Source organism: Arachis ipaensis, chromosome B04 (assembly GCF_000816755.2).
Source record: "Arachis ipaensis cultivar K30076 chromosome B04, Araip1.1, whole genome shotgun sequence".
In the NCBI taxonomy this organism is placed as follows: Eukaryota; Viridiplantae; Streptophyta; class Magnoliopsida; order Fabales; family Fabaceae; genus Arachis; species Arachis ipaensis.
In genome coordinates, this window is record NC_029788.2 from 90335824 (window position 1) to 90347823 (window position 12000).

At 38.7% G+C, this 12000-nt stretch overlaps 1 pseudogene; it reads left to right on the plus strand.

Annotated features, from left to right (window-relative positions):
* The window catches only part of LOC107639474, a 70401-nt pseudogene continuing 63904 nt past the window's right edge, over positions 5504–12000 (plus strand).

Sequence of the window (12000 nt, forward strand, 5' to 3'; positions counted from 1 at the left end):
GATACCCAACATGCAGCTTGCCATGGAAAGGAGTATGAATGATTGAACGAAGGCAGTAGGAAAGCAGAGATTCAGAAGGAGCAAAGTATCTCCATACGCTTATCTGAAATTCTCACCAATGAATTACATAAGTATCTCTATCTTATTTTATATTTTATTTATATTTTAATTATCAAACCTCATAACCATTTGAATATGCCTGACTGAGATTTACAAGATGACCATAGCTTGCTTCAAGCCGACAATCCCCGTGGGATCGACCCTTACTCACGTAAGGTTTATTACTTGGACGACCCAGTGCACTTGCTGGTTAGTTGTGCGGAGTTGTGAAAAGGAGTTGAGATTACAATCGTGCGTACCAAGTTTTTGGCGCAGTTGAGATCACAATTTTGTGCACCATGAGGGAATAGAGAAGAGAAGGAGGGAGACGGTGCCAGTAGGGCTGGGTGCCACTGTCGTCGTTGTTGTCGTAAAAGGGAGAGGGAGACATATGAGAGAGAAAGAGAAGCACTGAGAGAGTTTTTGATGGAGAAAAATAGAAGTCGTCACCATCATCATGGGATCCACCGCCAATTAAAGTAAGTTTCTATCGCTTTGAAACTCTTGCTATAATTGTTCTGGTTATTTGTTGTTGAGGATTTTGAGGTATGGATGTTGTAGGTTTAATTTACTCAGATTGCATGCGGTGAAAGTTGCCACTACTGCTGCTGCCGGGTTAGTTTAGAAGCTACTACTGTATCGTCCTGCAGTATCATCCTGCTTTGTTTCTCATGGTGAGATTATTTGATTCTGTTTTAATTTACTGTAATACTCCATTACCAACTATGTTCTAATTTTGCTTAATATCCATTTCACTTTAGTTCCAAATCATGTCAGATATGTTGTTGTTGCTGTCATCGCGAGTGCTATAGTTATTGAGATTGTTCTTCATGGTGAGACTAAACTCGATTTGCCTCCTTCACCATATACTTTATTCTAATTTCGCCTAGCATCCATTTCATGTTAATTCTAATTTTTGTCAGATTAGTTATTGCTGTGATCCTTGATGTCACTGTTGTCTCAGAAATCATCAAGGTTTTTGTCACTGCTATGAATTAAAAAAATAAACAAAAGAGGGGTTTATTGCATTTTAATTGCTGTGAATTTGATTAGCCGAGTTAGGGGTTAATTAAATATGCTTTAAACTTTGAATACCGGACAAGTTTAGGGGATTAATGCAAATGAATGAATGCCTGTGATGTAAATAATTTTCTGTTGTGGTTGAATGTGTGACTGTTTCTATTATTGAGTAGTTGATTTCTAAAACTCTGGTGAAACTGATTGAATAAGTTGTGTTTGGGGTTTTTGAAAATGAATGGGCAGTTATGGAGTTTGCAACAATTATGACTATACTCGACAACCACAATTTTGGATTTGGGACTGAAATTTATCATGCTTTACTATGCCAATTTTAACACCCTATCACACTAAGCTTCACCCTATAGCCGTGAAGCAAAGGGGATAATACATCACAATAGTTCTAAATCTCCATACAATAATATATATCAAGAATTAGTATGACTAGAAGCCCGATAAAAGAAATAAAGGATCAAAGACTCATAGAATAGAGATACGAAGCGCGAAACACGAAACGTTCACACACAATAACTGAATACGTTAGAACGAAAGGTACAAAGCATAATATATAAACCTTGTAGATAGATCCAAGATATACAAGGTAATAAATAAAGTAAACAAGAGATATATATAGGTATGATATATAAAAGGGAACTAATCACAGTCTGTGGAGTTTAGGCCAGCCAGCTCAAACTGAAATACAACAGAGTTTTGAAGTTTAAAAAAAGAGAAACATCCTATCTCTCAAAATTTTTAGAAAATAAAGCCTCTAAAGCATCAAAATACAATAATTCAAAAGTGAGAGAACTAATAGCAAAATAAAATACAAAACCAAGCTGAATAATCCTCCGCTCTGTCACCACGTCTGCAAACTCACCGAGGTGGGTTGCGACCTGCATCTGAAAAACGACAACAATATATGGTACGAGAACCGGAGGTTCTCAGTGTGGTAACAGTGCCCAATAGATAAGATGTAAGGTTCTGAAAAGCCAAAGACAATCCTAGAACTTCACGTCAATCCAAAATTCAAGCTTATAAGAAGTATATAAAATTAAACCATAAATTGGAAAATCTAACTTAAGGGATTTCCACACTAATACTAGTCACCGCTGTCTCATAGCCTTCACCAACCTATCCTTCGTGTGATCCCATCGCCACCACCTACCTGGTGCATGAAATTAGAACTCGCACAACTGAACCGACAAGTGCACCGGGTCGTCCAAGTAATACCTCAGGTGAGTGAGGGTCCATCCTAGGAGGATTGTTGGAGTGAGCAAGTTGTGGTTATCTTGCAGATCTTAGTCAGGTGAATAGAAAAGGTAATTGTTGTTGTAGGCGCATAAAATAAAACAATAAAGAAAACAATACTGAATTAGTGTAGAAACAATGATGGGGAATAAGTTAAGGCCTTGGAGATGCTTATTCTTCTGGATTAACACTTCTTACTGACTACTTTAACAATGAGTGATTCATTAAATTGCAAGGCTGTAAGTGATTAAAGCCGAGGCTAGCGGTCATTAATCTCCTCTGATCCATATCACACACCAGTGCTAATGGTCATCCAATTTGAACGAGGGTGAAGCTTATGCAATTCAATCTCTTATGATCCTACTCAAAATGTCACAGATAAGGTCAGATCTTTTAGATCGGAGAATGATGCTCTCTATTCTAGCGTTAATGCCACAGAGACCTCAATTATCCATGACTAACGAGATTTCATGTCATGTATCCCAATTAGCCTAGGTACTCTCTTGGACCTGTGATGTACTTGATAAACCCCCTTTGTAGGGTTTATCTTGTGTTAAATTTAGAGCATTTTAATAACCTTTTCTCACATTTATTCAATGAAATAGCATGATTTTGTGATTATCTCCGTACTTGTGCTTAGATGTGAAAATATGCTTTTTAGACCTTTAATTTGATAATTCTGATTCACCTTTGATTTCCACTAGATGCCTTGATGTATTTGCTAGTGATTTCAGGTTGAAAAGGGGCTAGGAAGGGATCGAAGGAGTGAAAGGAAAGCATACAAAGTGGAGAAATCATGAAAAGCCAAAGATTTGAAAAAGCCCATGGACGCGCGCGCACTGTGCGCATCCGCGCGGATTGCGAAATGTCCTAGGGGCGCGTACGCGCGCTGTGCACGTACGCGACCAAGGTCGCACGTGATTTTTAAAGAGGAACACGTGCCTAGCGATTTTTGGAGGGTTTCCAGCCCATTTGGAGCTGAGTTTTTGGTGGGAAAAGGCTAAAATAGACCAAGGAATGAAAAGGAAGGAATGTAGAGATTCATACACACACATTAGGCTAGTTTAGTTTTAGTTTTAGAGAGAGAAGCTCTAACTTCTCTCTAGGATTAGGATTAGGATTAGGTTTAGTTCTTAGATCTAGGTTTTAATTCATGTTCTCTTCTACTTCTTCTTCTTAATTCTTTGTTGTTACATTTCTCATTCTTCTATTTTTTGTTATATTTCCTTCCAGTTTGTTTATAGATCTACTTTTGTTCATTTTATTTTCTTTTAATGCAATTTGAGGTAATTCATGATAATTGTGTTCCTTTTGATTGTTGTTATTAATTCCTTGCAATAATTGTTGTTAGATTCATTTGTTGAGGCCAATTTACTTTGCTTTTCTTTAGTGTCTTCCAAGTGTTGGATGAAATGCTTGGTTAGATTTTAGTATAGATTTTTATCCCTCTTGGTCTAGGTGGAGTAATTAGTGACGCTTGAGTTATCTAATTCCTTTATTGATCGATAATTAGAAGTTGCTAATTGATTTGGATACCACTAACGCTAGTCTTTCCCTTGGGAGTTGGCTAGGATTTGTGGAATAAAGTTAATTCATCCACTTGACTTTCCTCCATGGTTAGAGGTTAACTAAGTGGTAGAAATGAACAATTTGTGGTCACAATTGAGGAAGATAACTAGGATAAGACTTCTAGTTCTCATATCTTGCCAAGAGCCCTTTTAGTCATTAGTTTACTTTCATTGCCATTTATATTTCTTGTCAAAAATCTCACAAACCCCAAACATACCTCATAACCAATAACAAGACACTTCATTGCAATTCCTAGGAAGAACGACCTGAGGTTCAATACTTCGGTTTATAAATATAGGGGTTTTTACTAGTGACAAACAATCTTTTGTATGAAAGGACTATTGTTGGTTTAGAAACTATATTGCAACGAGACTTCATTTGTGAAATTCTAAACCGTCAAAAGTCTTGCTCATCAAAATGGCGCCATTGCCGGGGATGAACATGCAATGGTGTTATGTTATTGGTTATTGTATATATGTGAATAGTGTGAATAGATTTGTCTTTTGCTTGTTTACTAGTTTTTGTTAGTTTTATTTTGCTTTTCCCTTATAAATTCTCACCCTCTTGGCTATGAGTTTGGTTCTCACTATGTTGTAGAAAATGTGGACTTTAATGATAACATGTACCAAGGATGGAACACTCCAAGATGGGAGGAGTCTCAAGGAATTGATCACTCCTATTGGCAACAACCTCCGGACACTTATAGGTATAACCACCATCCTAATACATGCCAATTTAATGGCTATGGTGACTCTTTTTGTGATAATCAAGCACCACCACCATATGCTTGTGGACCTTGCCCTTAACATGACTATCAACCATGCTCACAAGCCCATCTTTGCCAAGCACCTTTTTGTGACCCATATCTACCATATGACCAATCACCCATGCCACATCATTATGACCATTATGTGTAAGAACCTTTGGAACCACCACAACCTTATCATAACCACTATGAAGAACCACCTCCATGCTCACCATCTCCATACCCTTATTATGAAGAACCACCTTCTCATTATGATCCCTTCCTCCAAAATAATGAACCTTCCTATCCACTCCAAGCCCCAATGAATGATTCTTTCACCTTGCTACTTCAAGGCCAAGCGGATATGCAAAGGAACACCCTAGAGTTTGTGACCAATCTGACTAAGGTAGTGCACACTTTAGCCTACCAATATTTGAACACTCAAAGTGCTTCCATGGCCACATGTGAACAATCAAAAGAAGAGCAAAGTATGAAAGAGAAATTGGAAAATTCGGTGGAAAAGAAGGAAGAATCAAGCTTTGTATTGGAACAATTGGAGAAGCCTAGGGTCATTGAAGAAAAGGAAGAAGTGGTTGAAGATCTAGGAGATGCGAAACCACCATGGATGTCTCAACAACATCCGGAGCATATCAAGATTGAAGAATATGAGAAGGTTAATCAAGAGATGGACTCAATCATCAATGATTTCCTATCAATAATTGAACCCTCTCCCATGGGCATGAAATTGAAACTATTGAAGACAACTCGACACCAAATCTTGTCGGTGATCTCATTGAAGACTCTTCCAGCAAAAGTGAAGTTAAGATGAAGGTATATTTCACACAACCTCCGAAGTTTGATTTGATTGATGATGAGGAGGAATCGGAAGGAGTCAACAAGCATGAAGAAAATGAAAGAAGTTGTCAAAAGGTGGAAATATTCATAGAAGAGCATAAAAAAATCGACCTTGCATTGTCTAAGTGTGGGGAGGTTTCCCTCTCTAAGCCACCATCCAACACACCATTCAAGTGGGTAAAACTCTTACCTTTAAGCTTTACCTTCTCACTCGAATATGGCTTGATTGAAATGGATGGACAACTTAGAGCAATTTGTGGAACTAAGGGTAAGAAGGAGTTGTGTAGTGGTTGGAAGTTTGGAATTAGACTCATCAAGGTCAAAGCTTCAAAGTATAGGGATTATGATTGGATGAATGTTACTTTACATGGTTCTAGGAAGAAGGCCTGGTATGCTAGAGAGAATTCTGCTTATTATACTTGTCAACCGCCCGAACTGAAAATTCATGAAGATCAATAAGAAGACGGGTGCGAAAATAAGATATGGGATCCTGATAAACCCCGATTTTGTGGTTTATCTTGTGCTTATTTTGGGGGATTTTATCAACAATTCTCACACTTATTCGCAAGAAATGCATGGTTTTGTGTTCACTTCCCAATATTGCTCCATGATGGAAAACATGCTTATTTTGCCTTAAAATTGCCATATTCTAATCCTCTTCTATTGCCATTCGATGCCGTGATGTATTTGTTGAGTAATTTCAGGAGTTATAGGGTAGGAATGACTTAGAAGAGAGGGAGAAATCATGTGCAAAAAGAGAGGAACATGAAGAATTAAGATCTTGGAAAAAGCAGCATCGGCGCGCCCGCGCACTCTACGCGCACGCGTGGATGAGGTTGGTTGGAAGCGGCGCGCAAGGATGGACGCATCCGTACGGATCAGAAGATTCCTATCGACACGCACGCACGCTTGGCGCGCACGCGTGGATCGCAAAAGCAATCGGCGCGCACGCACGCATGGCGCGCACGCGTGGGAAGCTGCACGTGACCTCATTAAAGGAAATCGTGCCTGGCGATTTCTGAGGCTCATGAGGCCCAATTCCAAGCTGTTTCTACATGGAAAAGACCCAAGGATGCTAGGGGAAAGGGGAGATCAATCATTTTACACTAGGACATAATTTTTAGCTAGTTTTTGGTTCTTGGGTGATTCTAGAGAGAGAAACCCTTGTTCTTCTCTAGATCTAGTTTTAATTTGATCTTCCCTTGTTGATTTATGAATTGGATCTTGTTAATTGCTAGTTTTAATTATTCAATTTGAATTCCGTGCTATAATTTTGCTTATATCTTGTGATAGTTTATGAATCCTTGTTACTTGTCATTTTATACCCATTTCATGAATGTTGTGATTCTTGACTTGTTGATGTTACATTGATAATTTCTATGTTTAGTCTTGTTGTTTTGATGATTGTATGTTGATAATTGTTAGTGGGTATTTGTAGATTCCAATTTAATTGCTATTTTGAACATTTCTTTTGTTAATGCTTACCATGTGTTCGATGAATTGTTTACTCTGATTATGGAGTAGTCTTCTTTACTCTTGGCCTAGGTCAAGGGAATTGGGTAAACTTGAGTCATTGGGTCTAATGGATTTGATGATTTGGGAACCCTTGGTGGTCAATTTGATACTCATTGACGCCAACCCACTACTAATCTAATTAGTAGGTAGGTTGGGACTTATGGGTTGTTGTGATCAAAGCCATTTGATGTACTTCAAGTCTAGGAGTAGATATCACGTACTTAAGACTTTGAGGGTAGACTTAATGAGCTTGGTTCCTTATAATTGTCAAGATATGGTTATTAGACAAGGATGGTGATCCCAATTTCCATGCCTAGCCAAGAGTTGCTTTTATCATTCATAATTGAAAACCAACTTTCTCAATTATTTGCTTTAGTTATAGTTACTTATTTGGTTTACAATAGAATTAAGTGGAATGTTACTTATTCATTGGAATTACTCATGTTTTTCTTAGTTAATTGAATTAGTTTGTTGCAATTTAAGATTACTTGCTTGTTAAGATTCCCATTTATTTTCATGCTCATAACTCAACCCCGGATTTCTAACTAATGTTGAAGCATATGTTTGCCCATTCCTTGTGAGACGACCCGAGGTTTGAATACTTTGGTTATTTCTATTGGGGTTTAACTTGTGACAACCAAATCCCTCTTCTAAATTTGACACCCGAGGATTGTTGTTGGTAGAGCTATACTTGCAACGCAATTTTATTGAAGAAAATCTTTACCAATACACCCTTAGGGACAATCATCCGTCAAATTTTTGGCACCGTTGCCAGGGAATGGTTGCAACATTTGCCTTGATATTGGTTATGTGAATATGTGAATATTCTAGATATTTTACTTCTTCCAATACTTAGCTATAGTTTATATTTCTTTTGCATTTGTGCTAGGACTTTCAAGTTTGATGACTCGGTCTCAACCGAATTCTAGCTTAGCCAATTTTGATCCCGAGATTGAAAGAACTTTGTTACACACTCGGCAAGCTAGACGGCGGTTGGACTATACGCCTAGTACTTCGGCCTCTCTTGAGGAAAATACCGAATCACTAGACGTCACTGAGAGTGACTTGGAGTCTGCTACTTCCTATTCTTCTGTTGACACTACTAATACATCTTTGAATCCTACAGGTGAGCCACACATGGCGGAGCCATGCCGGATCACTTTGCATGAGCAAAAAGCTCCGGATATCATACTTCAACCGTTGCAAGCAAGGTATCCTAACCTTGATCTGAACTTTGAGTTGAAGAGTAGCTTGATAAATCTACTTCCTAAGTATCATGGGTTGCCAGGTCAAGACCCCATCCGACATTTGAAATATTTTCAAGTTGCTTGTTATACGACTCGAAGGCATGGAGCCGATGAGGTAGCTATCATGGTTTTTGCCTTCCCTTTCTCTCTTGAAGCGCAAGCAAAGACATGGTTCTATTCGCTACCGGATGAGATTGTGACTAATTGGGATTTCTTGAGAAGAGAGTTTCTTGATAAGTTTTTCCCACCGGAGAAGAAAGGATAGAAATACTTATGTAATTCATTGGTGAGAATTTCTATGGAGATTATGGAGATGCATTCATTCCTCTGAACCTCTGCTTTCCTGCTGTCTTCATCCAATCCGTCTTACTCCTTTCTATGGCTGGCTTTATGTAAGGATGTCACCGGTGCCAATGGCTACTTTCAATCCTCTCGGAAAAATGGTCCAAATGCTCAGTCACAGCACGGCTAATCGTCTGGAGGCATCACCCTTGTCGTTGGTTGCATCCTATTCCTCTCTGTGAAAATGGTCCGATGCGCTGTCACTGCATGTCTAATCATCTTGGAGGTTCTCGATCATACTGGAATAGAATTTACTATCCTTTTGCGTCTGTCACTACACCCAGCACTCGCGAGTTTGGAGTTCGTCACAGTCATTCAATCCCAGAGTCCTACTCGGAATACCACGGACAAGGTTTAGACTTTCCGGACTCTCATGAATGCCGCCATCAATCTAGCTTATACCACGAAGATTCTGATTAAGAGATCTAAGAGATACTCATTCAATCTAATGAAGAATGGAAGTGGTTGTCAGGCACGCGTTCATAGGAATGATGATGATTGTCACGTTCATCACATTCAGGTTGAAGTGCGAATGAATATCTTAGAAGCGAAATAAGATGAATTGAATAGAAAACAGTAGTACTTTGCATTAATCTTTGAGGAACAGCAGAGCTCCACACCTTAATCTATGGAGTGCAGAAACTCTACCGTTGAAAATACATAAGTAATAATGGTCCAGGCATGGCCGAATGGCCAGCCCCCAAACGCGATCAATAGATCAAAAGATAATCCAAAGATGTCTAATACAATAGTAAAAGGTCCTATTTATAATAAACTAGCTACTAGGGTTTACAGAAGTAAGTAATTGATGCATAAATCCACTTTCGGGGCCCACTTGGTGTGTGCTAGGGCTGAGCTTGAAGTCTACACGTGGAGAGGTCATTCTTGGAGTTGAACGCCAGCTTTTGTGCCATTTTGGGCGTTGAACTCCACTTTGCAACTTGTTTCTGGCGCTGGACGCCAGAATTGAGCAGAGAGCTGGCGTTGAACGCCAGTTTGCGTCATCTAAACTTGGGCAAAGTATGGACTATTATATATTTCTGGAAAGCCCTGGATGTCTACCTTCCAACGCAATTGGAAGCGCGCCATTTTGAGTTCTGTAGCTCCAGAAAATCCATTTTGAGTGCAGGGAGGTCAGAATCCAACAGCGTCAGCAGTCCTTCTTCAACCTCTGAATCTGATTTTTGCTCAAGTCCCTCAATTTCAGCCAGAAAATACCTAAAATCATAGAAAAACACACAAACTCATAGTAAAGTCTAGAAATGTGAATTTAACATAAAAACTGATGAAAACATCCCTAAAAGTAACTAGATTCTACTAAAAACATACTAAAAACAATGGTAATTAATTCAATGGCCTTGCACTCTCCTTTTGGATTCTCTTCTGTATTGTTTGGGAGAGTACTAGGAGGGATTTCAGTGATCTTTTTACTCAGCTGGCCCACTTGTACTTCCAAATTTCTAATAGAAGACCTTGTTTCATTCATGAAACTCACAGTGGCCTTAGATAGATCAGAGACTAAATTTGCTAAGCTAGATGGATTCTGCTCAGAATTCTCTGTCTGTTGCTGAGTGGATGATGGAAAAGGCTTGCTATTGCTAAACCTATTTCGTCCACCATTATTAAAGCCTTGTTGAGGCTTTTGATCCTTCCATGAGAGATTTGGGTGATTTCTCCATGATGGATTGTAGGTGTTTCCATATGGTTCACCCATGTATTTTAACTCTGCTATTGCAGGGTTTTCAGAATCATAAGCTTCTTCCTCAGAAGATGCCTCTTGAGTACTGTTGGATGCAGCTTGCATTCCATTCAGACTCTGAGAAATCATATTGACTTGCTGAGTCAATATTTTATTCTGAGCCAATATGGCATTCAGAGTATCAATTTTAAGAACTCTCTTCTTCATAGGCGTCCCATTACTTACAGGATTCCTCTCAGAAGTGTACATAAACTGGTTATTAGCAACCATGTCAATGAGTTCTTGAGGTTTTGAAGGCGTTTTCTTTAGGTGAATGGATCCATCTGCAGAAGTATCCAATGACATCTTTGATAGCTCAGATAAACCATCATAGAATATATCCAGGATGGTCCATTCTGAAAGCATGTCAGAAGGACACTTTTTGGTCAGCTGCTTGTATCTTTCCCAAGCTTCATAGAGGGATTCACCCTCCTTCTGTCTGAAGGTCTGAACATCCACTCTAAGCTTGCTCAGCTTTTGATGAGGAAAGAACTTGGCTAAGAAAGCCGTGACCAGCTTATCCCAAGAGTTCAGGCTATCTCTGGGTTGAGAGTCCAACCACACTCTAGCTCTGTCTCTTACAGCAAAAGGGAAAAGCATGAGCCTGTAGACTTCCGGATCTACTCCATTAGTCTTAACAGTATCACAGATCTGCAAGAATTCAGTTAAAAACTGAAAAGGATCTTCAGATGGAAGTCCATGAAACTTGCAGTTCTGCTGCATCAGAGAAACTAGCTGAGGTTTCAGCTCAAAGTTGTTTCCTCCAATGGCAGGAATAGAGATGCTTCTTCCATGTAAATTGGAATTAGGTGCAGTAAAGTCACCGAGCATTCTCCTTGCATTATTGTTGTTGGGTTCGGCTGCCATCTCCTTTACTTGTTCGAAATTTTCAATAAGGTTGTCTCTGGATTGTTGTAATTTAGCTTCTCTTAATTTCCTCTTCAGAGTCCTTTCAGGTTCTGGATCAGCTTCAACAAGAATGCCTTTTTCTTTGTCCCTGCTCATAAGAAAGAGAAGAGAAAAGGAAAAAAAAGAGGAATCCTCTATGTCACAGTAAAGAGGTTCCTTATTGTTAGTAGAAGAAGAAAAGGAATAGGGGTGAAGAAGAATGAAGAATCCAAACACAAAGGTGATGATAGGAGCAGAGATGTGAGATGAAGAAAAGTGTTAGTAGATGAATAAATAAATAGAAGGGGATGAGAGGAGGAGATAATTTTCGAAAATAATTTTTGAAAAAGAGTTAGTGATTTTCGAAAATAGTTTTTGAAAAAGGTTAGTAGTTTTTCGAAAATTCAAATAGACATGACACGCCTGACATGCCCTATCCAGAAGAATTAGACATGGCTTTACAGCCAGCCAGGCTTCAACATGCTTCATGAAAAACTAGAATTCATTCTTAAAAATTTTGAAGAAAAATATATTTTTGAAAACATTTTTATTTTTTTTTCTTTTTTTTTTGAAAACAAAGGAGAAATTTTTTGAAAGATTTTTTTGAAAGATTTTTGAAAACTTTTTGAAAAGAAAACGAAAAGAAAGTTACCCAATATGAGCAACAAGATGAACCGTCAGTTGTCCAAACTCGAACAATCTCCGGCAACGGCGCCAAAAACTTGGTACGCGGAATC